Source organism: Panthera leo, chromosome A1 (genome assembly GCF_018350215.1).
Source record: "Panthera leo isolate Ple1 chromosome A1, P.leo_Ple1_pat1.1, whole genome shotgun sequence".
In the NCBI taxonomy this organism is placed as follows: Eukaryota; Metazoa; Chordata; class Mammalia; order Carnivora; family Felidae; genus Panthera; species Panthera leo.
Genome location: NC_056679.1, coordinates 48408078 through 48433220, shown reverse-complemented (window position 1 = coordinate 48433220; position 25143 = coordinate 48408078). Strand labels below are relative to the sequence as shown.

Here is a 25143-nt window from a genome sequence, read left to right as displayed (position 1 = left end):
AATAGAAGTATATGAATTTGGGGAAATGAGTCATCTTTGACCCAAATTATCCTGGGTTTAAACAGAACTGAAATACGATAAAAGATGGGATTTGAAAGATACTTTCAACACTTTTTCTTTTTTTTTTAGAGTTTGTTTGTGTGTGTGTATGTATGTATGTATTTAAAGAGAGAGCAGAGATGGGCAGAGAGAGAGAGAATCCTAAGCAGGTTCCACACTGAGCCAGCCAGGAGACCCTCAACATTGACATTTTACGATTTTGTGATTTCAAAATTTTTTTTGTGTGGCCAGAATTATACATTCCTGGTAAATTAATTTTGCCATGTTTACATTTCCTGATTTTTCATATTCTTGCACACACAGGGAAGTGGAGGGTAAGGGACTACATGTAAAGATATGCACATATTTTTGCTAAGCTATGTATGCTATTTTCCTAACTTCTCTCCTTCTGTTCACACCTTAGTTTGTTTTACCCTAAGTTCTATACAGGGAATGAATTACATGAACTGAATTGGAAATGTATGCTTGTACACAAACACACACATTTACTCCAGTATCCTAACTCCCAGTGATGACCACCTTCTTCATTCTTTGGTTTTGATCTTCTGCTATCTTTTCCCTTGCCTCTTTATATCTGGAGAATTGCCTTAATCAAACATTTCTATCCTTTATCTGTCAACAATTATAAAAAAAAAAAATCTGCAAATATTTTTTCCCCTAACGAACTTGATGTAGTTCATTTTTTCAGCCACATTACCCAGAGTCTGGATATTAACCTTGACTTTCCCCTAATTTCCTTATCTCTCTGGAATGGAGTCTTGTACTTTTTCTATCTTTTGTCATTCTATTAACATGCCTGTGGCTGTTGCCAAAAGGAGGGAGTGCAGCTTGGAATGCTTCTACACGTGCAGAAAAGCGCTGGCTACAGAACATATTTATGGTCAGTCCGCTACTCAGCTCTGAGAAAGAGCTGTTAGTACAAGAAGTGCCACGATGACATAATTTCTTACAGCATCCTTCACTCTTACAGTTAAACTCACTTCCTTCACTCTCTGCCCCACCTACAGGGAAACTTCACAGTGTTTCTAGTAGAGGCAAGTTTTTCATTTAAACATTGTACATTTGTCAATGTTCTACCATTTTTCAAACTTGTCTTTTCATGTTTCATCCAGATGTAGTGCAGTGTAAAGGGCTGTTTAACCTGATTAGCCCAGGGGATGGGGTCCGGAGCCCCTTCCCCCCCACCCCCCAAAAGAGACTCCACCCTGCTACCGCCCTTCTGCGTGCCCGCCCCATTTTGCTCCAGGGTTCCTGATTCCTGCCCCACCCACGTCTTCAGCCGTGGGCATCCCTCGCCTTCCTGCTCTCCCTACAGCTTTCCTCTTCTCAGATGACTTCACTTAAGGAGTGGTCCACGATTTTAAGACACTGTTACACTTATCTCATTTGTTCTTCTCCGGAACCCTAAGAGCCGGGCAGATCCCTCCTCGCAGTCCTGTTGTATGTCTAAGAGTCAGGCCCACTGACTCATCCCGTGTGGACTGGAAGTGGGCTGCTGTCGACTCAGCGTCCAGGCGGGACCACCTTTCCCATCATTCCTCACGTAGAGTGTGGCAGGTGGCAGCGGCCACACCAGGCGGTACCCTGCCTTTGTTTCCATTAATAACGCACACCCGGCCTTTAGAAGTGTTTGGAAAATGCCACACAAAATGTAGAGCACGGCTTTTCCTGGCTAGAAGTCGTTCCTTTGCTCTCATTTCCTGTTTCTCGGCCTCTCCCTTGTTTCTCTTCCCACCCCACTTCATGCCACATTACTGCAAATCTTGCTCTCCCTAACATAAACTTCCCCTTCGCAGCCTTCCCACCACCGGGGCGGTTTCCCGCGCGGGGCGGGCTCAGGGGCACCGCGCAGGGGTGCCTGCGGGCTCGGGAGCTCCAGCGCGCTCACCTAGGTTTGCAAGAAAAGTGGCGCACGCATCTCCACCGCTGACCGCAGCGCCCGGCCAGCCCACCCTCGCACCCCGCCCGTCCGCTTCCGCCCCGTCTCCTCCCTGCCCCCGCCGACCCTCCGGCGCGGCGCTGACCCCGCGCCCTCCGAGCCGCGGCGGGAACGGCCGCCCCGCCGCTGCCTCCACTCTCCCGCCCCAGAATCCCGCGGATCCGCTCCCCCAGGCGCGAGGGCGGGGAGGGAGGGGCCGCAGGGGAGAGCGGCTAGGGCTCCGCTCCCGGTCGCCCGCTTCTCGTGCCTCCCTCCTGGGGCGCAGGGCCGGGGGCTGGACTCCCCTACGCCGCGGCTAGGAGCCCTCGGGGCCTCGGCGGGGGTCTGGAGCTCCAGCTTCCTACCCCTCCTGCAAGTTCGCCTGCTTTCCCGAATAACTAGCGCGGGCAGGCACCCCTTCTCCCGGGTTTCCCGAGCGAGGCATGCGTCTCCCCTGCCCCCATCCATCCCAAGGTGAAGCACTGGGAGGGAGGACGCCCCCCGCTTCGCCCACAACGTGCGCTGCTCCCGAACCCAAACAATGATCCCTCTCCCTTCCTCGCCCAGCCCCCGGCCCGCCCCACCCCCGCGCGTACCCCGGCTCCGAGGGCACCGCCCGCCCGGCTGCCCCTGCTTTGGACCCCATTGTTGCCCGACCCGGGCGATGCCCGGCGCCCGGGGGCGGTCCCCGGGAGCCGCCGCGCCGCCGTGCCCGCAGCCTCGGCCGGCCGCTCGAGCCGGCTCCGCCCACACCTTTCCAAGTTAGCTGGCGGGCGAGCCGCGGGGACGGCTCGGGCGCCCGGCCCCCTCCCTGCACGCCCCCACCCGGGCCGGAGCGGGGAGGGGGCGGGGGGCCGGGCGGGCTGCGCGCTCGATTTGCCTCCGAATTCTCTCCCGAAGGCTGCCTTGCGCGCTCAGACACAAAAGAGGGGACTTTCTCGCGGCTCAGCGCGAGTCCTCGCCTGGCGAGTTGCAATCCGGGGGTTCCTCCCGCCGCGAGGCCCCGCGGGCCCCCCTCGGCCGGCGGCTCCCAAAGCTCCGTTGGCCATGTGTAGGTTATTTTGGGTGCCGCAGCAAGGTGGTGCAGGTGAAAGGGAAGCGCGGCCGAGGCCGGGGGGCGGGGGCAGGGGTGGGGCGGGGTGGGGCGGGGTGGAGGCTCCGCGGACCCACCCCCCAGCCCGGCGGCCCGGGCGGCGAGGCGAGGGCCGGGCAGTGGGTGTTGCCTTCTACCTCTGCGAGCGGGGAGGGGTTAGTTTCCCACAGGGGATTTCAACCATCACACTCAGAGCCCGCCTCCTAATCCTCGGGCGGAGCGGCTCGGGGGCCCCATTTTATGGCAATAAAGCGACTTAGCGCCTGCTGAGCGAGCCCCTCCCCGCCGCCGCCCCCGCCCTCGGCCCCACCCCGGGGCTCGCCCGCAGCGGCGGGGCTTTGTTTCTGGGGAGGAGGACCCGGAGCTCTTTTGTTTGGGGGTTTGGTGTTTTCACCCCCCCCACCTCACCTCACCCCACCCCACCCCACCCCCCACGCCTCTCCGGTTTCCTGAGCTGCGGGCTGCAAGGGAGGAGAAGCGGCGTCTTGCAACCCCCTCGGCTGGGCCCCGGGGTAATTCGATGCGGGCCTGGCGAGGCTCCCCACGCTAGACCGGGGCTCGCGTCTCGGCAGCCTCCACCCACCGGCCCACCCTACATTTAGCGCATCATGTGATCCGGGTAAGTCATTTGCAAGTACAACAGTTCCCTGGGTTGCCCCCCATTCATTTCCTGAGAACTGCAGAGAGCAGCTGAGAGGCTCTGCCTGTGCGTGTGCGAGTGTGCGTGTGAGTGTGCGCGGGTGACGCCGTGTGTGTGCGAGAGTGAGTGTGTGCGCGCGCGTGTGTGTGCGAGAGAGAGAGAGAGAAAGGGAGAGAGAGAGGGGGACTCTGTGTGAGGGAAAGAAAACAATTTCTCCTGCTCTGCAGCTTCTGTTCAGGTCTGTGCCGATTCCGTTTCTTATCAAAATAAACAACCCCCTCCTTTTTTTTTTTTTTGCCATCCCAAATCAGACCGTGTTCTCTTAACATGTTTTATTTTCCTTCTGTCATCTGCTCAAGTTAAATCATTTTGGTTGGTCTGTGTTCTTAAAGGGGGAAAGTGTTGGGAAGCGGGAGGGGGCCGAGGGAGGGCGATGCTATTGCAAAGCAAGTAGCGTCGGTCGGATATGTGAAGAAGAAAGAAGGAGGTTTCTCTCTCCACCCCCCCCCCCCGCACCAATTTTTTTTTTTTTTTAAAGAACTTATCAAGTACCGTGAATTAAGCAAATGTTTTTCTACCCCTGGTGGAATTGTTGGTTGCAATGTTTGCCTGACGGTTGCCAAGGATGGGACATAAAACACCCGGGCTGAATCGGGGAGGCGGGGGTGGGGGGTTGTGGAAGTAGTTTGCCCCCAGGAAGAGAGCGAGTTCGGTGAATAGCTGCCGCACCGGGGCTGTGTGGGCTGTGGGTGTGCGCTGGAGAGAGTGGAGGGGAAGGGGTTAAGGCGGAGATGACACTGCTGGCATGAATAGTGGTCCTGGTGCTACATTCATTATTGTCTCTGGTCGTAATGATGTGTAACTGTCACTTGCTACAGTGCCTGGTCCGCGGAAGTAGCCAGGGGCTGGCCCGTGGCTGTTATTTTCAATTACGGGGGAGCCGGCCGGAGTTGACAAGGGGCAACTTTGCACGTCCACCCGAGCCGGGCAGCCCGCGGAGCTGGCCTGGGAGCCCTTTCTAGCCTCAGAAGCTCGCTCCCAGGTCTCGGACTTGACCTCCGCGACATTAGTTGGTGTTCGTGTTAGATGCTCCCCTATGGGGAGAATCAATCCTGCTTTTGTTGGGTAGAGAGCTGCGTATTAGAACTTTGAAAAACTTTTATCTTTGGGGAAAAGGGTGGGGTGCACTCAACAGTTCTGTTTCGAAGTGCATTTGAGGCAAACGCTTGGAAAAAGTACCAATTCCTTTGTTATATGCCCTGCGGCTTCCCAGCCCCCCTTCACCCTGCGCTTCGAGTTTTGCATACTTTAATAGTAATACCCTTAATTCAGCTGATAAAAACTGACTGTGTTGAGTTAAAGAGTGTTAGTACAACGGAATGTGTAATCTGGATAAACAGTTTGTATGGTTAATATCGTCAGCTCTCTAATTTAACAGTACAGATGGTTTAAGTATCGTTCTGTATGGATTGTTTTAAGCAATCCCACTGGCTAATAGAATTCTCGGCCGAGCACTGGGATATTTTATTGTAAATCAGCTTTAATATTCTCTGTTTCCCGGTCACACCAGGGAGGTGAGCAGGTCTATTTACATTTGGTGCCTGTGCATCCAGTGGCCTCAGTAGACATCTGTCAATCAAATAACGTCATTGTGCAAATCCACCTAGACGCCTCCAGGCCCTTTTCTTACTGGAGGAGAGAGTTGTTTAGATAAGTAAATGCTTTGAAATAAATTTGGTGTCTTTTAAAAGGGAGCCTCTTGTGATGGGAATAGGAGTGGTCACTCTGGAAGAGTGGGTGTATTCCATCATGAAACAAATGCTCTTTGGAATTGGCATTTAATAAAAACAGTGACTCCCCCCCCGCCCCCCCCCCCAAAAAAAAGCCTGGTTGTGCTGTTTGTAGACCTCATTCGCATTTTGTTTACATTCTTTAAAACCACGCAGAAATTGGTTGCGATAAAGGGGTATACTTTTAGGCTAGAAGATGTTTAACTGTGGAAGCTTAGTAGACATGGGATGGTGAAGGGCAAACATTTCAGTTGCATAAGTTGTATCTTTATCGCTGCAGCCTGGTCAATCGATTGGAGACTAGCTTGAGTATGGTAAGCTTCTTTGAGTTGGGGAGGGAGCAATTAGAGCATAGAAGTATTGGCAGAAATTTGTAATGCATTTAGGAGAGAAGTTTATTATTCTTGTCTTGTAATTCATAACTATTATGAAGTATACCGAAGCTGGTGAAATTTGGAAGTTTCAAATTTATGAACCAAAACCATGTAACTAATATAGTTGTGTCAGATACACAGAACATTCTTGAGGAATTTCTGTTTATTTTTGAGTTGCTTCAGTTATTTATCTATTACTTAACGATGCATATTTAAAAGAAGCTTCGGTCAGCTAAACTTTATTTTGGAATGCTTTGTATTACTATTTATTGAATGAAAATTGTTGTGCCAGTGGGCCCTTAACATATATTTTTTTTCTCCAGAAAGTTCTTTTTCAGTAACTGAATGTCATTTGGGAGAAAACTGGTCCTGGTGTAGCATTTGAGACCTTGACCTTAGCAACTTTTGGCTGGTGGTTGTTTACTACAGCTGCAGCCTCTGTGTGTACAGAAAGGGAAGGGACTGCAAACACCAGTGTGCTCACTCTCCCCAGGCCAAGGGAAAAACAAATCAGGATGCGTGATGTTCATTCATTCCGAAGAGGGTGCATCAGGCATAGAATAGCAGTAGTGTTCTGGTCATTTAAAAATATATATGTTCCTCGGGGATTACTTCCCTGCCTCCTGTGAAAGGTAAACAAGCACTTGAACAGACTGAGTGAGTTTTAAATGTTCTATCATGAAGCAGGCTGTTATCAAGTGAATGAAATAATTTGGTCTTAACCATAGGTGTGGTTTTTTTTGTGTGTTTTGTTTTTTTCTTTTTCCTCTGCAAAGAGGACGTAAGTGCTTAGGCCTCTAGGCCTACACTGAGGGCATTTTGAACTCAAGCCAGTGTTGGTTAATCTAGAGTACTGAATCGTCTTACCAGTGAGGTGATATTGTTAAGCAGTTGCACATATGAAGGTCCTCGGTGTTTTCGCCATTGTACAAAATGGAAAGTGTGGAATTTCATATTTATGTGTGAATTTCATTAAGATAATCAATTAAATTGGGGGTGTCAAATGGTTTTCTTTAGATTGTGAGAGAAACAGTCTTCTTAGAGGGTTTACTTCATAAATGTAACTGTAGATGATTTGTGTATTGATACAAACTAGTTGTATTCTACAAAACTAGAGGTGCAGACTTACTTGAAAAGTTATTTGTTTTGGATAAGGAAGTCTTCCCGCTTGTGCTTTCACGCTGATTAATGAGCAAGAACTAAAAATCTCAAAACTGCTTTATTTAACAGTTTTATTTAACACCCATGGTTATCTTTTTCCTTGTAGAAAACAGCTTTCATTTTTATAAATAATTTCTAAAATAGGTTGCGGTTGCTTGCCTTTATCATTTATGTTTTGAAAATGCTGTATGATAGTAGGGTGGTAATATCTGTATTTTTGCCCCCTGTTCACTTATTTTCTTTTATGTTTATTTTTCAGCTGACAAATTACGCACAGCTTTCAGTCTTTAGTATGTACAAGATGTAAGGGTAAAAATATTAAAATTAAATCACTGGCGACACCCTATAAACCACAGCCTTAACTCATCCACCACAACCACAGCTCCCAAAATCAAAACGCAAGTAAACAGATGGGCCTTGCCCTATGCCCAGGAGGTCAACAGCCCTGGGCTCTGTGAGATCTGCTGTATTTCCAGATCCCAAACCCGTTCAGGGAAATGTCTGACTTCAACAGGCCAGAATTCATTTTCAGGGCCTGGACCAGCCACACCCCATCTGATGTCAGCTTTTGAGTTCTTGTGGCTGAGAACACATGCTGTGGATTAAATGGTTACTTTCTCTATATATTCTCAGTAATTATGTTACAAAAGGATTTTTCGGTTTTGGGTGTTTATTGTCATAAAAGTGGCTACTTGAGTAGTCCTGTTGCTCCATAAAAATTTGTTTGGGTCTGGCAGTAGGCTACAGGATATTCACCCAGAGAATTCTGCTCTTGGCGTGGTCTTTCTTCCTGTCTTTTTCTCCAGTGAAAGTCATATACTTCTGTTGCTGTTTCGTGGTATATTTTTTTGATTATTAGCATAATTGGACTGGTCTGAAGAGTATTGCTTTTTAGGTACAGATGGGGTAGCAGGAAGCCTTTGCTACTGTACTGCTGCATGGAAGGTGAGAGAAACCATTGGAGAGCTTTGGGATAGTTTTCTCCGTCCCATCAGAGGTAATAGAAGCCCAGCTATTACAGTTTACTGGCCTAGACAGCCAGGAGTTGTGTTCCCAGTGCTACAGTCACAGCACCTGTGGGTTTTTAGAATTATTCTGGGCGTAATGTATATGTGTATATCACATGTATGTGTGTTTGCTATTTTACGTATATTTTATGTATATATATGCATGTATATAGTATTTATGAACGTGAGTTTTTATATTCTGTATGTTGGTATATATCCCCCGGCACCCCTGACGCTACATATATTACGAGCAAGAATTACGGTAAAAAGTCCCCCTCCTCCCACTTGTATACAAAAGAAGGAAAACACACAGTTTGTTTTTTCCAAATCCTATGTTTAGTAATAATGTTCTCACTTGGTTTTGAGTTTAGGAAGCAAACTTAGAACGTGAAAACAGCCTTGCCCCAAAGAAAACAAACCAACATAACTAAATGAGAACCGAGATAAATGATTGTGAAAAAATGAAACAGCTAACTGTAAAGAAAATATTTATTCATTTCACAATCCGGTATCTGCTAAGATTATATATCCTGGAATCTGGACTGATTGAGGTGGCAGAGATATCACAATCTGAAGCCGGGTCTCTTGGTTACTAAAACTGGACGACCTTGGTTAAATTTCTTAACCTGAGTCTGTAAAATGGGAAAAATAATAGACATTTTACAGGGTTGTGGTGAGGGTAAAAGAAGATAGTGTGGGTACGAATCACTTTGTAAAACTAGAAAGTACTCGTGTGGCAACTGATTTGACAGGAAAACCACTCCCTCTCCATCCCCCACATCCCTACAAGGGATGAACTTTCCAGCCTCTCTAAGTGAGCATATAAATTACACTTATGGAGAAGGAATTTCCGAGTGTGGGTAGAAAACTTCTGGCAGTCAAAGGTCATGAATTCCATTCCTGTCTCACCAGAGATTTGCTCTGTGACCTTGAGAAAGTCATTCTTAAAAAGTTTCTCTGTAGCTGGTATGAAACTTTACCATTAACATTTGTATAATGCAGGTGAAGTATCTGAGCTTTTCAAAAGAATGTACATGAAAATACAGTTCCCATAATGATTTTACAGAAAACAGAAAGTGAAGATCAAGAGTGATTTCTTAGAGATTGTAAACCTCCTTCAGTGAGTCCACTAGTCATTAAAAATACCCTTATTTTTTTTATAGAATCATTAATTTTGTGCTGTTATTCTATAATTTAGAACAGTCTTATTGAACTGCAAATCCCTAATTAAGCGAAGATTCTGTTGATTAAGCTATGTCTGATTTATGGCTTAAGCCAGAAATAAAGCGTCTTGGTTAGACTCAAACATTGTTGTAACACAATAAATGCACAGCCAAGAGAGGTAAATGATGGAGATATTACATGGATATTTGAAAATTTATTGAACATATTTTATTTATGCACACATTTTTTCTGCTGTGTACATTTCTTTACACACATACATTTGAGAAAATTAACAATATTAATTTACATAATTTCTCCCCAGCCACATTTTCTTCAGTTAAGAAACAAAAAAAAATATTTTTTCACACTCTGTGTAAACACTATTCTTGGAAGAGCAAAGAAATTGACTCACACTAGCTCATCAATAGAATTCATTTTAGACTCTTTCTGTGTCACACATACACCTTGCCTAACTCCTGTTCCTGTTACAACTATCACTGTAAACATCACTTCCTCTGGGATTCTTGCCATCCCTTACTTTGCAAAGTACTTGAATAAGAATATTGAATAAGAATAAGAATTCTGAATAAGAATATTCAGGGTTCCAGGCTGTGTTCTATGGCCCTATAGTACATGCTGTTTTTCTGGTGAAACTGCTTGTTGATTTGCTGGTCCCCTCCCAATAGTAAGCCCCTTGAGAGCAGGAAATGATTCTTCTTCATAGTTACTGTACTGGCTTCTCACCCGGTGCCTACCATAGTGACAGATCGCACAGTGCTAAAATACTTGTACAAGGAACAAATTAAGGAGTGCAATCTCTGTGACTAACCCTCCAGTAGCCCAGTGCCAGTATCATGGATTTTTCCTTCCTAAGTCTTTTGATCTCTCTCTAGCTAAGCATATTCAACTCTATTAGCCATTCCACAATTCACTACCTTTTCCTGCCTTTTTTTTTTTTTTTTTTTTTTTTTTCTTTTTCTCTTCGCGAAATAAAGCTTTGTAGTGGAGTCAAAGGGTGCTGGATTTGAAACCTCAGGCTACTCGGGTTTGGCTGTCTGACTGGACAAGTTAATTCTCCAAGTCTCCGTTTACGTATAAGTAAAAACAAAAACAAGAACAAATAATGTCAACATTGCAGAATAGTTTTGAACACTAAAATTGTGGTAATGTCCATAAAGTGTCAGGTGTATAGAACCTTGTACATATTTAGTGCTCAATAAATATTAGTCTGCTCTAGGATATTGGTGCCTCTCTCTCTTTCTCTGTCTCTTTTTTTTGTATTATAATTTTTGATTCCAGTTACTTAACATACAGTGTTGCATTAGTTTCAAGTGTATGATATAGTGATTCAACACTTCCATACATCACCCAGTGCTCATCAGGACAAGTGCCCTCCTTAATCCCTGTCACCTACTTAAACCATCCCCCCTCCACCCTCCCCTCTGGTAACTATCAATTTGTTCTCTACAATTAAAAGTTTGTTTCTTGACTTGTCTCGCTTTCTCTCATTTCCCCCCCATTGCTCATGTGTTTTGTTTCTTAAATTCTGCATATGAGTGAGATCATACGGTATTTGTCTTTCTCTGACTGACGTATTTCGCTTATTGTTTTACTCTTTAGCTGTATCCGTGTTGTGGCAAATGGCAAGATTTCATTCTTTTTTATGGCTGAGTAATATTCCATTACACACACACACACACACACACACACACACACACACACACACACACACATATACCGCTTCTTTATCCATTCATCAGTCGATGGACACTTGGGCTGCTTCCATATCTTGGCTTTTGTAAATAATGCTGCTATTAGTATTCTTGTATTCTTTGGGTAAATACAAGTAGTGTGATTGCTGGATCACAAGGTAGTGCTCTTAAAAGCAGCCATTCAGAATGAGTAGTAGCAGCAAAATAAAATAACTACTCTTTATTGTTCAGAAGTTAGGTACTGTGTTTTTCACATGTTAGTTTATTTGATATGTACTCTTTACTACACAGGTATGTATGGTTGACTTTCAAATAATTTACACTTTGAATACTATATGTGGAAACCCCTAAAGTACCTTCTATACACTGGATTTTGACTTAAGGATGCATTGCTTTATAGCAGTTGTGTGATGGTGCTCACTGCCCAGTAAGAGTTCCCCTCCCCCAATGACTTTGCTATTTTTGACAGTATTTTAAAAAATAATTTGAAAATTTGGGGCACCTGGGTGGCTTATTCTTATTCTTATAAGCATCTGACTCTTGGTTTCGCCTCAGGTCATGATCTCACGGTTCATGAGTTCGAGCCCCGCATGGGGCTCTGTGCTACTGGTGCAGAGTCTGCTTTGGGTTCTTTCTTTTTCCCCCACTGCCCCTCTGCCCCTCTCTCTCTCTCTCTCTCCCTTTCCCTCTTTTGACTCTGAGAGTGGGTCTCCTTTTTTTAATTTTATTATTATTATTTAAAAAATTTTTTTAATGTTTATTTATTTTGAGGGAGAGAGAGACAAAGTGCGAGCAGGGGAGGAGCAGAGAGAGAGGGAGACAAATAATCTGAAGAAGGCTCCAGGCTCCAAGCTGTCAGCACAGAGCCTGACGCGAGGCTTGAACTCACAAACTGTGAGATCATGACTTCAGCCAAAGTTGGATGCTTAACCGACTGAGCCACCCAGGTGCCCCAAGAGTGGGTCTCCTTTAAAACATGAGTCTGGTCCCTTGACATATACAATTTTTTTAAGTTTTCAGAAGTGCATCACATATTAAAATATGGGATTCCTCTTTTTATTCATTAAGTATTTGTTGAGTACATATGTATGATATTACGGTTTCTATTTTATAGATGTAGGGGCTGATTTTAACCCAATTAATGCCAATAACCATGATCAATAGCCAGTTAGCTTTAGAGTAGATTTTTTTTTTTTTGATGTTTATTTATTTTGAGAGGGAGAGCAGGTGGGGGAGGGTGGCAGAGAGAGAGAGAGAGAGAGAGAGAGAATGAGAATCTCAAGCAGGCTCCATGCCCAGCGTGGAGCTTAACACGGGTCTCTATCTCACCACCCTGAGATCATGAGATCATGACCTGAGCCAAAATCAAGAGTCAAATGTTTGAGCCACCCAGGTATCTCTAAAGTAAAGATTTGAACACTGGAAAGCCGTTGTGTTATGCCCTATTCCCTGTATTACTCTTAACTCCCTTCAGCATTAAGTATGATAGTCCAGATTTAATCTTCTTGTAGAGTAGAGCAAAAAATGGGAGTATTAGATACTGTATTTACAGGCTGTTATTTGTTTGTAGATACTGACCTACTGCACTTACTAGCATATTTACCTCAATACAGAAGCCAATTTTGTGATGGTTGATACATGTGCTAAAACAAATTGTGAGACCTAATCCAAAAAATTGCTTTAGAAGGCAACTGCTATAGGGTATATCAAAGTGGCAGCAATAGACCAGTAACTTCTGGCCAGTATGCATTCTGTCATTTGATAAAGCTGTTACAGTCAGAGGCATCATACGAGTAACAAAAAAAACATTATCTCTATAAAAAATGCCTTACCCATTTGACCTACACTTATTTAGCTCCTATCATGTAATCCGGAATCATGTATGGAAACGGATAGGGCATTATCATTGATTAGCTGAAAATCAAAGAGGGAAGGTGAGACTTATGTGGAAACTTACAATACAAAGTAAGTTGTGATACATGGACCAAGTTGCTTAAAATTCATGGGAAAAAATTCCTTGTATCTGGGAATGAAAGGTTTTAGGTTTTTAGTGGATATGGCAATAATTCTTCATGGAAAATGTTTACTTTTTATGGAAAAGAAAAAGCAAATCTGCAAGAATAAGAAAGCAAATTAAAAACATTACTTTGGCCACTGTGGTGGTTTCACACATCCTTTTCTGTTATCTTTTAGAGCTGATGGCTTTATGGTGTTTTGGCAAACTTTTATCATTTGCCATAACACGAGAATATTGTGATTCCCAAAATTAGATCCTGGGATGTACTTGGCTAGTAGGACGTGCAGTGTTATAATGAGTTTAGAGAAGGTTTATTTGGGCAAAACAAAATAATAATGTTGATCGGTTAATAAAATTTTAAAAATACACTTTATATGGGGGCATCTGGGTGGCTCAGTTGTTTAAGTGTCAGACTCTTGATTTTGGCACAGGTCATGATCTCAGGGTTCATGAGTTCAGGCCCCATGTCTGACTCTGTGCTCATAGGCAGAGGCCACTTGGGGGTTTTCTCTCTCTCTCTCTCTCTCTCTCTCTCTCTGCTTCTCCCCTGCTTGTTCTCTTTCTCTCAAAATAAAGAAATAAACTTAAAAAAATAAGTTAAAATAATGAAAAAAATATACTTTATGTGAGGCTGTGTAGTCAAATTTTTTTCATATTGCTAAATTTAAGCAATGACCAAAAACTTTGAATATAGGAATAAGAGGTTTTGTTTGTTTGTTTTTTAACATAAGAATAATGGAAGGAAAAACTTGGAAACTGATCAGTTTTCCGATCAAGAAGGTCGGAGTCCATTGTAATTTATCAGAGGTGTTGCTTGAAGGCATATTTAGAAAGAAACTTTACATTAAAGTGGTTGGTTATTTAAAGTGACATCCTCTGGAATGTGCATTAGCTTTCTGCGTTAGGTATAAATACAGAACACTTAAAGAAACACAAAATATTTCATTTTGAGATAATACATAACCAGAAAGAAATTCACTCTTAATGAGTCTATAAAGAGCATTGATGGAATTCTTATTGTACGCTGAGCTCTCTATTGAATATATTGGGATTATACCAAGGCTCTAAGCTGAGGCAGTTGTTTTTATTTATAAATAGCTTGGTAAATAAGACACTTTAGAATACTTGAGAAGTATGGGATAGCAAAAAAATATATATATATTATATTACATATATTATTATATTATATTATATATATATATGGTTAGTGCTTTTTGGTTAGTGCTTGGTGGTTTACAGAGTTGTTTTTTGATAATCTTATAAGGTAGTTTGGACACATGTTATCATTTTATTCATGAGGATATTAAGGTCATCTGAAGGTAGAGTAACTAGAAGGTGGCCAAGTTGAAACTAGAACCTTGATTTCCAACACCAGTAAAATAATTTTTTCCATTTCATCTGATTGCTGTCTTCCTAAGTTTCATTTAGTTTAAGATAGTCTCCGTTGCTCAAAGGAGGTGCCAATGTCTAGTGTCTAGCTCATGTGAGATTCAGTGAATATTATTGGATGAATTCTTTTTCCTTCCAAAATGTACTTTAAAGGGGCATAACAAAAAACCCATAATGCTCAGAAAGATCAACTTAATTCTAGAAGACACTGTGCAAATAGAGGCATGAATACTCTGAAGAAAATTAGGGAGGTGGTTCATCACTTACCATGTACCAGTGCTTGTGCTAGGTGCTGAGAATACAACAGTAAATAAAACCTGGGCTTTGTCTCAGGTATAAACAGATCAGGAGGAACCGGCACAACTAAACCCAAAGAGAGGGCCTTGCTCTAGTATATTTCGGTTTATTTTATTTTCATTTAGATCCTTAGTGTGCCTAAAAATAGTACCTAGATATTTTTAGATTTATGTTTTAGTTTCTTTTAAGTACTTTTATCTTATCAGAAAATCTGTTTCCATTTAAGCATATGATTGTCTTAGTTTTTTTTCCTTTTGAAAAAAATATTTTGCATTTATTGTACTTAAAATGTGTATGATACACTTAAACGCCATTATCTCATTTAATGCTTGTAACCAACCCAACGTTAGGTATTTATTTAAATTAATTTATTATTACTTTTATGACTTAGGTTTTCAAAGGACAACAGCTTAAGATCTGTGTTCCCAGGGATAAGCTTTGTTTTGCAGAAACTCACTCATTGAGCAGTGTTTACAAATATATTCTCTCTCTAATAAAAGTATGTGTTTGAAAACTTCATTTTTTTTCTTTCTTCCTTTCTTTTCCTTCTTATCTTCCTTCCTTTTTACTTAGCTCCCCTTGTAGCTAGCGGTAACATTCCATTCCCCCATAACCCATGTTATCGGGACTATGTGTCTTTTTTACTGTTCTCCATATTCTCAGTGTTATAAACACATTCACACAAGGTTTTTTGATCACTGATTATAAAAATGGGATTATATTTTGGAGACTATTATCTACTTTCAAAGGGAAATACTCCCACTCAACCGCTATAGCTCTACTCCATTTACAAAACAAAAACAACTGTTGCATGATACTCTAAAGTATGGTTATTTCATAGTCTAGTTAACCATTAATTTACTGATGGGCAATACTTTGTTTCTACCTTTTTCCACTAAAAGCAATATTGTAATACATATCTTTATAGCTATACTCTGACAGACCAATGCGATAGATTCCCAGGATGCAGTTATGTTCTGCTTCAAAATGTTGCCACATTGCTTTGAAGAAAAAGGCTGTAACAGTTCATGTTTTTACCAGTAATGTGGGCAAAACCCTTTCCTTGAAAGTCCATCAGCAATGGACTTTTCCAGTCTGATAGTTTTGTAGTAGTATCTCATTGTTACTTTAAATTAGTATTTCCTGACTGTTGGTGACCTTGAAGATCTCTTCCTATTTGTAGCTACATTGGAATTGTTTTCTAAGAATGGCCCTTTCATACTTTTTGCTCATTTTTCTACTTGGTTGTTGTCCTGTGGGAGTTTATATATTATAGCTATTAACCATTGGTCTGGTACCTGCATTGCAAATATTTTTTTTCAAAAACTGATCTTTTGGGGCACTTGGGTGGCCCAGTCGGTTAAATGTTCTGTTCTTGCTCTCAATTCATGTCTTGATCTCAGGTTCCTGAGTTCAGACCCTACATTGTGCTTCACTCTGGGTGTAGAGTCTACTTCAAAACAAAACAAACTGATCTTTTCTGTTTAAGAAGTATCTTTTGATGTGTAACATTTTTAAATTTTATGTAATCATTCTGTCTGGTTAACTTTTTTTTTTTTTTTTTTTTTTTTTTTTTTTTGAGAAAGAGAGAGAGGAAGAGGGAGAGACAGAGCATGAGCTGGGGAGGGGCAGGGAGAGAGGGAGACACAGAATCCAAAGCAGGCTTTAGCCTTTGAGCTGTCAGCACAGAGCCCCATGCAGGACTGGAAACCAAGAACTGTGAGATCATGACCTAAGCTGAAGTCTGATGCTTAACCGACTGAGCCACCCTGGTGCCCCTGGTTAACTTGTTTTTTTCAGTGTTTTCTCCATTGGTAAAACAGATGTGTAATCTACACTTAGATTGTATTTTTCTTTCCACTTTGATCTTATCTTTGATGAACTTGGAATTTGTAGTTATATGTGCTATAGGAGAGGGATCCACTTTTATTTACTTTCAGATACATAACTGGTATCAGCACCATTTTTAAAGTAATGTGTCCTTTTACAAGTAAATACAAATTCCCTAATTGTATTGTCTTATGTTCTAATATATCCTATAATACTAGATTTTTTTCCTTTTAAAACAGTAGAGTGCAAATCTAAGGAATATTTCATCCATTGTTCCAACTTCCCTAGGCAAAAGATACACAAAAACTCTGTTGTGAATCTAATTAGAATTGCATTAAGTTATATATACTCTGGGAACAATTAACATTTTATTTATTTATTTTTATTTTATTTATTTACTTATTTTTTATTAAGAATACTTTTATTTTTATTTTTATTTTTTTCAATATATGAAATTTATTGTCAAATTGGTTTCCATAACATTTTAATACTTTTAGTGCAGAGTATCATCCCAATTCAAGAACGTGGATGTCCTTCTGTTTATATCATTTTTCATGTTTCAAAAAGATTTTAGTATTTTATTTGTAATAGTTGTTTCCTGTTTACTTGAATTTAGTTATAAGTAGTTTTATAGGCTTTTGGCTATTTTGTATTTATTGAGATGATATATGATTTTCTGTTTTAGTCTGTTAATTTAGTGAGTTAATTGTGTTTGATTTGTGTGTGTGTTGCTTGATTTTAAATGTTGTGTCAGCCTTTCATTCCTTGTGTAAGTTACTTGTTCTTGATGTGTCATCTAATTATATATAGTTGTATTTGATTTTCTTATATTTTGTTAAGAAATAAAAAATATATAAGTTCATGGGACATGGTGGTCAGTACTATTTATTCTTTTTAGTTTCTCTATCTGATTTTGCTTTCAGGGTTATTCCTCACCTCCTAAAATAACTTGGGAAGTGTTTTATCATCTTCTGTTTTTTTTTTTTTTTCTTTTTTGGAATACTTTGTGTGGAATTATTTCTTCCTTAGATGTGTGGAAGAATTCACAAGAGGCTCCATCTGGTTTGGAGGGTTTTTTGTTTTGTTTTGTTTTTTGTTTTTTTCTTTCCTTTGTAGGAAGGTTTTAAACTATAAATTCAATTTATTTAGCACAGAGCTATTCAGATTATATATTCATTTGTGAATGAAACTTCTTAGTTCGTGTTTTGAAGGAATTTGGCTTTTTCATCTGAGTTACAGAATTTATTGGCATAAAGTTGTTTATATTGTCCTATTCTTTTAATGTTTTTAGGATCTACACTGACTACTTGTTATACCTGATGTTGGTGACTTGTGATTTTTCTCTTTTTGTCTTGATCAGTCTGGCCAGAGGTGTATTAATTTTTTTGATGTTCTGAAAGGGCCAGCTTTTGGTTTCATTATTTTTTTCTCCAACTTTTACTTTTTCTAATTCTTTATTATTTCCTTTCTTATGCTTGTCATGGGTTTAATTTGTTCTGTTTTTAGTTTTTTAAGATGGAAGCTTGAGACCTTTCTTCTTATATAAGGATATGATGTTATAAATTTTACTTTGAGCACTGCTCTTTTAAGTTTAATTCAGTTCAAATATTTTCTGATTTCCATTGTGATTTCTTCTTTGACTTTAGATTGTTTAGAATTGTGTTTTTTAATATTTAGATACTTGGTGATCTCACAGATATCTTTCTGCTATTGGTTTCTAGTTTAATTCCATGGTTTTCAGAGCCTGTATGATTTTGATTCTTTAAAAGTTTTCTGAGATTCGTTTTATCACTCAGTATATGGGCTGTATCGGTAAATATTACATGTACACTTGAAAACAAGGTTTCCTGTCATTATTGGATAGAGCATTCTATGAATGTCAGGTTTATATTTTATAAATATGATTGAGCTAAGTTGGTTAATAATGTCTTCAAGTCTTTGTCAACTGATATTTTTCTCTCTTCTGTCAGTTATTGGGAAAGATGGGCTTAAGTATTTATTTATTTATTTTCAATATATGAAATTTGTCAAATTGGTTTCTGGCTTAAGTATTTAAAATACAATTGTGAATTAATCCAATTCTCTTTTCAGTTTTAGTACTTTTTGCTTTATGCATTTTGAAACCTTTGTTATTAGGTGCGTACATATTTAGTATTGTGTTTTCTTGGTGAATTGACCCCTGTAATATTACTCTTTTTCCTTTATAGACAACATATAATTCTATAAGTTATAATTGTACTATATGTATGTATATACACACACACACACACAATTATATGATATATCATGTAACATGTAATTAGGTGTGACTTTTTAATCCACTCTGTCTCCAACTTTTGTTTAGAATGATTTGTTAGCTTACATTAAACATTTTTATGTGATTGGTTTTCTATGTACTAACTTGCTATTCGTTTTGTATTTGTCTCACCTGTTTTTTGCTCTTATTTTTCCATTTCTAGCCTTTTTTGGGCTTGATTATTTTTTAGTAGTCAATTTTATTTCCACTAATGGCTTATTAGTTATATTTCTTTGTTTTATATTTTTAGTGGTTATTTCCGGGTTTGCAATATACATCATGAATTTCTCACAGTCAAATGATACAATAGCACTTTCTGTATGATGTTAGAATATTACAACAGTATACTGCCATTTTTTTCTCTCCTGTTGATGCTATTTTCCTAATATATTTTAACTTGCACATATAATAAATCATATATTTCTTAGGTATTTGCTTTAAAGATTTAATTCCCTTTAATAGTGATTACAAATCAGAAGAGAATTTTTTTATATTTATGGATTTTTTTAAATATTTCAAAGGTTCTTTATTTCTTTGCTGTAAATTTCTATCTAATATCGTATTACTTTTGCCTAAATAAAATATTTCTTGAAATGTAGGTCTGCTGACAGTGACTTTTCACAGTTTCACTTACCTGAAAGAGTCTACTTGCCTTTGTTTCTGAAATATTTTAGCTGGGTTTGAATTTTAGTTTGACAGTTTTCTCCCCATTAGTTTCAAGATGTTGCTATATTATCCTCTAGCTTACATGGTTTCTGAAGAGATGTCCTTTGTCATTCTGGGTTTTGTTCCTCTATATGTAATGAATGTTTCTCTTTTTCTCTGGCTGCCTTCAGGAGATATATACATATACATATATATATATATATATATATATATGTATATATATATGTATATGTATATATATGTACATATATATATATTTCTTAATTTTTTTTAATCTTTATTTATTTTTGAGACAGAGAGAGAGTGTGAGTGGGGGAGGAACAGAGAGAGGGAGACACAGAATCCAAAGCAGGCTTCAGGCTCCGAGCTGTCAGCACAGAGCCCAATGTGGGGCTCAAACTCACAAACCTTGAGATCATGACCTGAGCTGAAGTGGGACGCTTAACCAACTGAGCCACCCGGGTGCCCCAGGATATATTTTTTTAACTCTGGTCTTCATTGAAACCAAATGTGCGTAAGTATGTAGTCATTTGTGATCCTATTTTGGGGTTGTTTTAGCTTTTTTGATTTGTAGTTTATTGTCCCTTCTGATTTTTGATAGGTTTATTTCTGTTATCTTTTTGAGTATTTCTTCTGCCCCCTTTTCTCTCTTCTCTTTCTGGACTATTTTGACAAGTACAGTAGTCTACCTCATGTTGTCCCACAAGTCTTGGATCCTCTGTAGCGGCCACCCCCCATTCAGTTTTCAGTCTGAATAATTTCTATGGTCTAGCTTCACATTTAGTAATTCTTCCTTTTGTGGTCAGTTTTTTGTAAACTCAGTGAAAGAATTCTTTGATAAAGCTAATTCTTTGATGAAGCTATTTCTTTAGCATTTTCATATCAGTTTTTAAAAATTTCCACCTATTTACTGAATTTCTTCATGTATGCATGCTGTTTGTCTTTATCTCTAGATTCTTTTACATTTAATCATAGCTATTTTAAAGTCTCTCCTTGATAGTTTCAACATCTCTGCCATCTTGGCATCTGATTATGTTGATAGCTTTATATCTTGACAATGTGTAACTTGCTTTGTTTTTGTGTCTTGTAACATTTGATTGACTCTATGACATTATGTATAAAAGAACAGCAGAGACTGAAGTAAATCGTTATGCTAAGAAGCGGACATATCTCATATTCTGCAAGATACTAGTGTCTGTGCAGGGGGAGGATGAATCAGTTTGGTCAGTAGATGTGCTGAGTTTTTACTTGGTCTTTGCTCTTGAAGTCTCTAGTGATGTGATAGTTCAAGTTCCTTCAGGAATTCATTGCTTTTACCTTGACACTTCTGTGAGTCCTGGAATGTCAGAATTTTTCTTCTCTGTGTTCCTGCTATACCCTCAACTTTCGGTCAGCTCTGAACTCCAGTGTCATAGGAAACCTCCTTTTGTCCTTTTTCTCTATCCCAGCAGGTAGTCTGGGTGGAGGTGCAGATGGGTGGGAGGTGGGGAGGGGGGGGGGGTCTCAGTTCTTTTACACCAACTTCAGCCTTAGGCAAGCCTGGTATACCTCAGTCTGAGTTGAGACTTTGAAAGCATGCCTGTACCTTCTTGTAGTGGCCAAATTGTGTTGTGTCAATGGCAGGCTTATGTTTGTGTGTGTTTTCTGTATACCAGTATGTCTGACTCCATTTTTGAATCATTTTAGAATTCTGGGCCTGAGTGAGTTTTCTGCCTTATCCCAGGAGCAGAGGAGTTTTACCTAGTGTTCAGTGCAGGGGCAAGTGTGTGTGAGTGCTCTTATCCAGCGGCTGCTTTTCTTTGAGCTTAGGGAAGGGGATAGTCAGAGAGTCTAGTCTCTCTTCCAGTGGCTTCACCTCCTTCTCTAGCTGTAGTCCATCTTTGCATGGAAGAAGCAGGAGTATTTACTGTCCTGGCTCCTGTGGCAGATGGCTTTTGCTTCAGTTGATAGTAGAGTCTGGGATGAGGCCAGTTTTTATCCTTGTGTCCCAGTGGTAGCGGATGTCTCCCTTTGTACCCCCTTTCAAGGCAGGGCTTTCTTAGGTCTGTTGTTACATTGTTTTGTCTTAGTACCTGGAGGAGACTTGCAAAAAGAGCAGGGTGATGACTGTGGAGCATCTGTCCTTGCATCAGGGGCTTTCTGGAATACTAATTGACGGTGCTAGCCCATATTGAGCTTTTAGGAATTTGATAAAATTTTGGTCGCTTATATATATGTTTAAAAATTAGAAGAAAAAAATTTTTATTGCAATAAAAAACAACAAAAATACCATCTTAACTGTTTTTAAACCTACAGCTTAATAATGTCAATTCTATTCACATTGTGCGAAAGATCTCAACTTTTTCATCTTGCCAAACTGAAACTGTATACCCATTAAAAGCAACTCTATTTCTCACTCTCCTGAGTCCCTGACAGCCACCATTCTACTTTCTGTTTCTTACTTGCTTTTAGGACTGTTCATTTTTTTTTTTTTTTTTTTTTTTTTTTTTTCCATTATTATGGCCAAAGGCAATAGCCTGTTTCTCTGTGAAAGGGGCTTGTTACCCACTGGAACCTATCACCTGGTTGCCTTGTGACTTTAAAAGTCTTTGGCCTCAGAAGCATGATTTTATAGGATATTTATCCTAAGTATTTTCCTTCTCCAGTTTACCTTAAATGTGCTTGATTTATTTCCTTTTTTTTTTTTTTTTTTTTTTTGGAATGCTTGTTGAATTTTATATAGGTATTTTTAAAACTCATCTGATAAATCATCTTTCTCATTTAGTTGACTGTTATAAAGCATTGTAAAAGTTTATTTATTTATTTTTGGGGCGAGTGCAAGTGGGGGAGAGGCAAGAGAGAGGGGGACAGAGAATCTAAAGCTGGCTCTGTGCTGACAGGCTGACAGCAGTGAACCTGATGTGGGGCTTGTAGTCACAAACCGTGAGATCATGACCTGAGTCGAAGTCAAATGCCCAACCAACTGAGACACTCAGGTGCCCTTGTTATAAAGCATTTCATTAGAGGATTTATTAACATTGAACTATCTTTGCATTAGGGGATCAAACCCTGATTTTTCATAATTTATTTTTGTATAAGTTTTCTTGATTCTGTTTGATAAATTAGAATGATACTTAGAATATACACATCTGTATTCACAAGTGGGATTGGTCTATAGTATTTTCTTTGCTATTGAATCATATTTTTATACAAATATTTTGGTGGAGGGTCACCTGGGTGGCTTAGTTGGTTAAGTGTCTGACTCTTGGTTATAACCCAGGTCATGATCTCATGGTTTGTGGGTTTGAGACCTGCACCGGGCTCTGTGCTGACAGTGCAGAGCCTGCTTGGGATTCTCTCTCTCTCCCTCCCTCCCTCCCTCCCTCTTTTTACTTAAAAAATAAATAAATATGTTGGTGGATACATAAATTGAGAAAATATTCATGTCTTTCCATGAGCTACATTTAAAACTGTTCCTTATAGGCTAGTATTAAGTGCGAACCATTAGGTCATGGTTTTTACTGTTTTTTTTTCGAGTGGCAGATATATATTATTTTTTCTAATTTCTTCTCTGTACTTGTCCATTACAGTTGTCATCTTCTTTTTTGGATTACGTTTTGGGTAATAAATTGCTCATGTGGTTTTTTGTTTTTTTTTTTTAATTGATTGATTGATTGACATATAACTGACATAACAGTTTAGTAGTTTTAGGTATACAACATATGATTTGCTGTATGCATATATTGCTAAATGATTAGCACAAGTTAACATCTATCACGACACAGCTACAATCGTTTCTCTTTCTTGTGATGACACTTTTAAGATTTACCGTCAGCAACTTTCAAATGCAATACATTATTGATAACTGTAGTCACCATGCTGTACATTGTATGCCCAGAACTTACTTGTCTTATAACTGCAAGTTTGTGCCTTTTGACCATCTTTATCCATGCCATCCACACCCAGCCCCTGGCAACCACCACTTTGTTTTCCATATCCGTGATGTTCATGTCCGTCTCTACTCATTTGCTTCATAAGCTTTCAAATTTGTTGCCTTAGGATAGCATTTACTATTCCCTACTATGTAATTACATTTCTATCGTAAAGCTTATGTAACTTTTTAAACTCCTAATATTGTCTCTTTTTTAACTGTTTTTTTAAAAATGTTCCGTAAGTTTCTTTGCTATTTTATTATGCTTAAAAAAAAAAAAGCTTTTGAATTTTGCTTCATTGCTACTGCTTTTATTTTCTCTCATGACTTTTAGTTCATATTTTCTTAATTATTTGTCCTTTTTTTTTTTTTTTTTTTTTTAACTTAGTTCTTTAAAAGGTAAATCTTGGGGCGCCTGGGTGGCTCAGTCGGTTAAGCGTCCGACTTCAGCTCAGGTCACGATCTCGCGGTCCTTGAGTTCGAGCCCCGCGTCGGGCTCTGGGCTGACAGCTCAGAGCCTGGAGCCTGCTTCCGATTCTGTGTCTCCCTCTCTCTCTGCCCCTCCCCCGTTCATGCTCTGTCTCTGTTTGTCTCAAAAATAAATAAACGTTAATTAAAAAAAAATAAAAAATTAAAAAAAATAAAAGGTAAATCTCCTTTTAACTATGAAGGCATTCAAGTTAGAAATACTGTTCTGACTAAACATCCTTTGCTATATTCTATGCTTTTTTTTTTTTTTTTGGAAGAATTATTCTTTTCATTGTTTCTAATTTTTGTGATTTTTGTTGTAATTTTATTATAATTTAACTTATAATTTATAATTGATTTCTTCTTTGAATCAAGGATTTCTAGTACTATGTTTTAAAATTTCTGAGTATTAACTATTTTTAGGTCTTAATCTTGTATTTATATTTAAATTTTGATTTATACTCAAAGACTTTCTTAAATAGTCTCATTTTAAAATAACTATATTTTTCTTTGTATCTATATGATTTGTTTTTAGAAATGTTTCATAGAGATTTGAATAAAAGTATTTTCTCAACTGAGGAATGTGATAACCCATTTTTCACCTGTTAAATTGAGTTTAACAGGTTGAAGTGAGTTGATTTGTTTTAGGTTATTTTAAGTTATAACATTTTTTTCAGTTAAATTGGATTAATTCGAAAGGTGGTGTATTAAGTTCTACATTCTGATCATGTTTTTGTATCTTCATTGGATTTTTAAAATTTATTTTTTATTATTTTAAATTATAAAATATAAGCAACATAAAATTTACCATCTCACCCATTCTTAGCGTACAATTAAGTAGTGTTAAATATATTCACATTGTTGTGCTGTGCATCTCCAGAATTTACTCATCTGGCAAAACTGAAACTATATACTAATTACACTACTCCCACTACCTGCGCCCCCCCGCCTCCCCGGCAACCACCATGCTACTTTCTGTTTCTAGGAGTTTGACTATTTTAGATACCTCTTATAAGTAGAATCCTATGTTGTCTTTTTGTGACTGGCTTATTTTAGTTAGCATAATGTCTTCACAGTTTATTTATGTGCGAGCGTTTGTCCAGGTGTCCTTTTTTAAGGCTGTATAATGTTAAGTTGTATTAATACCACATGAACATGTGTGTACAAATGTCTTTTGAGTCTCTGCTTTAAATTCTTTTGGACACGTAACCAGAAGGGGAATTGCTGTATATTGTAATTCTGTGTTTAATTTTTTAGGAATTGCTATACTGTTTGCCGCAGCACCTGTACCATTTTGCATTTCCATCAGCAGGGCACAGGGGTTCCGATTTCTCTACATTCCTGCTAATAC

General features: G+C 39.5%; 1 protein-coding gene across 6 annotated transcripts in view; it reads left to right on the top strand.

The window, feature by feature from the left end:
- The window catches only part of KLF12 (Kruppel like factor 12), a 1158470-nt gene that overhangs the window by 720981 nt on the left and 412346 nt on the right, over nucleotides 1–25143 (top strand). For 2 of the 6 annotated variants that reach the window (XM_042927842.1, XM_042927850.1), the window contains exon 1: nucleotides 3510–3690. The exons of 2 other annotated variants lie outside the window; for them this stretch is intronic. The gene's annotated coding sequence lies outside the window, so the exon portion shown is untranslated. Of the gene's footprint in view, nucleotides 1–3509; nucleotides 3691–3853; nucleotides 3950–25143 lie in introns of those variants that run through there. 2 more of the 6 variants (XM_042927900.1, XM_042927860.1) reach the window with 1 other exon arrangement.